This window comes from Macaca thibetana, chromosome 5 (assembly GCF_024542745.1).
Source record: "Macaca thibetana thibetana isolate TM-01 chromosome 5, ASM2454274v1, whole genome shotgun sequence".
NCBI lineage: Eukaryota > Metazoa > Chordata > Mammalia > Primates > Cercopithecidae > Macaca > Macaca thibetana.
In genome coordinates, this window is record NC_065582.1 from 118168308 (window position 1) to 118171968 (window position 3661).

At 39.1% G+C, this 3661-nt stretch overlaps 1 non-coding gene across 1 annotated transcript; it reads right to left on the reverse strand.

The window, feature by feature from the left end:
- Nucleotides 1–3247: 3247 nt before the first annotated feature.
- On the reverse strand, nt 3248–3444 carry LOC126955904 (U2 spliceosomal RNA). Its single transcript, XR_007726185.1, has one exon. It is a non-coding gene; the product is annotated as a U2 spliceosomal RNA (small nuclear RNA).
- Nucleotides 3445–3661: the final 217 nt, after the last annotated feature.

Consider the following 3661-nt stretch of genomic DNA (forward strand, 5'->3'; position numbering starts at 1 on the left):
ATCTCAACCTCCGTGTTGGGAGATCCACTGCTCTCTTCAAAGCTGTCAGACAGAGTCGTTTGCGTCTGCAGAGGTTTCGGCTGTGTTTGTTATTGCCCTGTCCCCAGAGGTGGAGTCTACAGAGACAGGCAGGTTTCCTTGTGCTGCTGTGAGCTCCACCCAGTTCGAGCTTCCCAGCAGCTTTGTTTACCTACTTAAGCCTCAGCAATGGCGGGCGCCCCTCCCCCAGCCTCGCTGCTGCCTTGCCGGTAGATCACAGACTGCTGTGCTAGCAATGAGGGAGGCTCCATGGGTGTGGGACCCTCCCGGCCAGGTGTGGGATATGATCTCCTGGTGTGCCTGTTTGCTTAAAGCGCAGTATTGGGGTGGGAGTTACCTGATTTTCCAGGTGGTGGTGTGTGTCTCAGTTCCCCTGGCTAGGAAAAGGGATTCCCTTCCCCCTTGCGCTTCCCAGGTGAGGCAATGCCTCGCCCTGCTTCAGCTCTCGCTGGTCAGGCTGCAGCAGCTGACCAGCACCGATCGTCCGGCACTCCCCAGTGAGATGAACCCAGTACCTCAGTTGAAAATGCAGAAATCACCGGTCTTCTGTGTCGCTCGTGCTGGGAGTTGGAGACTGGAGCTGTTCCTATTCGGCCATCTTGCTCTGCCCCTAGGTTTCATTTCTTTATGCCCAGGCTCACACATATCTTCTTTCCCCCCACATGATCAAATGTGATTATACCTCACATATTGTTAAGTTTATATCATTTTTATATAATTATGATTATGTTCTTATTGTTCACAGATAGAAGCCACATACTCTAGTATGATTTCATTTCCATCCTTTCTTAATAGTTTTTGCACCCAATGACTGCCTTGCTTTCATTTGCTTAATTTTTTTTTTTTTCTTCTGAGAGAAAGTCTTGCTCTTGTCGCCAGGATGGAGTGCAGTGGCGCCATCTCAGCTCACTGCAGCTTCCGCCTCCCGCGTTAAAGTCATTCTCCTCCCTCAGTCTCTCAGTAGCTGGGATTATAGGCATGTGCCACCATTCCCAGCCTTGCCTAAGTTTTTCAGTACCCATTTTTTCCTAAATTTTTCAACAGAATTCTAAATCTCTTCTCAATGTTAAGCGCATCATGGACTCTATCCTTCCATATTTGATCATGTGGCTATTCCTCTATGAGTCCTCTGTCCTTTGGCTCCTATACATGTGGCTAGAACACTGCCAGCTGCAGAGCTGGCATCCTCACTCACACTTCCTTTTAATATCATTCTGGAAAATTCTTTATTCTTTATCTTGTATTTAGTCCTTTTTTTGCTTTGTTAATTTATTTCTTTTTTATGTGAAATGTATTCTGCATTAGCTTTCTGGAAGGAAGGATACAGGGAAATTAAATATTTTGCACCTCTGGAAGTGTTTGCAATCTTTCTTATTTCTGTTTGTTAATTTATTAGACTGTGAATTTGTCAAGACTTCTTAACAAACTGCCTCAAACTGAGTAGTTTGAACAGCAGAAATTGATTGTCACACAGTTTTGGAGGCTAGAAATCCAAGATCATTGTGTCTAGGGGACTGGTTCCACTTAAGGTGTCTTAGAGGCTGTAAGGAAGAAACGCCTTCATGCCTCTCGCCTAGCTTCCAGTGGTATGATGATCTTCTTTGGTATTTCTTGGCTTATAGAAGCATCTCTTAGCCTCAGCCTTCATCTCTTTATGATGTTCTCTCTATATGTGTGTCTATGTCCAAGTCTCCCTTTTTTATAAGAACATGATATTGGACTAGAGGCCCATCCTATTTCACTATAATCTCACCTAACTAATTTAGTGGCCAAGACCCTTGGGTCCCTGGGGGTTCACCGAAAGACGATATGAATTAGATTGATTAATATGGGAAAAGACATAAAAATTTAAATAACATTATATGTATAGTAGCCTTAAAAATAAAGACCTGAAGATGCAGAGGAAATTGTTCATTTTTATGCTGTGTTCAGCAAAGTTTGGACAGCCATGTAGAAATATGATTACATACAAAGGATATTATCTAATGTTAATAGATAGGTTAATTGATTCATAGATTTAGTGGGGAAACCCAGTAAAACTTGTCTGTCTAGATTTTTCTTGGCCTGTCTGAGCATGCATTTCTTTTTTTCTTGGTATGGGACAGGGCCTTTCTCATAGTCAAACCAGGTAGGTCAGATAATTTCTTTATGGCCAGTTTTTACATAGACTACTTATAGGTTTCATGGCTGGCTTTTGGGAGAAGAGGTTCTGGTTTCTATGACCCACCTTGGAGACAGAAATTCTAGTTTCTGTGGCTACTCTTTTGGTAGAATGGAAATGAGAGACAGGAGGACAAGGGAAGATTACAGAAAAAAATTGCTTCTGCGGGCTATTGCTGATGCTTTCTTTTTGGGGTATCGTTTTCTGAACTCCAGTGCTAATTATGTGCACGTTGACCCTATTTCCAAAAAAGATTATGTCATGAAGAACTGGGAGTTAGGACTAAGGACTTCAACATATACATTTTAAGGATGATGCATTTCAACCCATAAAATGGACTATACAGTTTTTGTTTATAAATTATTTTACTTCAGGTGATTAAAGTCACTTTTGCATCATAGACTATACTTTAGCATTGTTGAATGTTTTAATGCTACTTGGGTCCTGGGAACTTGTATATGTGTAACATATTTCCCTCATCTTTTCTTTTTTTCTTTTTTTGATTTTTCTTTAATTCTTTAGGTATTCTGAAATTTTTGAACGTCATGCTCCCTTCATTATTGTGTTAATGAAGTCTCTAAATCAGCCCATTCAATTGGTATAACACTTGTGGTTCAAGAAGGCAAAGAGAACCTGCATGAAAGAGATATGTGTGTATGCACATGCATATTTATATGCTTACATACACATATAAAGAGATTTCTATGATTCAAGGGCCTGGATAGGTTAAGTTCACAATCCATAGGAAAGATGAGCTCATCTACTGAAGGAATTACTTCTCTCTCTTGCTGATTTAATCAGGCCCACCCGGATAACAAAAAATACCGTAATCTTTCTTACTTAATGTCAACCGATTAGGGGCTTTATTTACATCTCCGAAACACTATCATAGCAATATCTAAATTAGAGTTTTATTGAATAGTTGAGACTGACATTACCAAAGTCAATCTGAATATCAAACATACCATCAAATCATTAAATAAAATTGTCTTCATTTCAGAAATTTTCTGGAAATATTTACACTGTACATTTCTCCCCGATCTTTCCTTTCTTTTCTTTTTTGTGGAAGTACTGCAATATCAAGTCAATGTGTGGAGGCATGAAGTAGGTGGAGCAACTTTCTAGTCCATCTCCTAGTTCCAAAAGTCCATTTAATATGTTGTCTCAGATAAGGGATGAATCACACATTAAACTGACAAAAACAGATACCACAGTTGATCTTAGCAAAAAGACCAAGAAGTGATCCTCAATATTTCTTTATTTTATTTCTTCTCTTTTGGAAACATTATGAGACACCTGTTAAACCTGTTAAATACTTGGCTTGATCTCTCCTTTGAAATTTTTTTGTTTTTCTATTTTTTTGTATTTTGACTTTTTATTATATTTTCTATTATATTACATAATTTAATATTTTAGCAATTGAAGAAACATTCCATTTTATTTATAATTCACCATATTTTA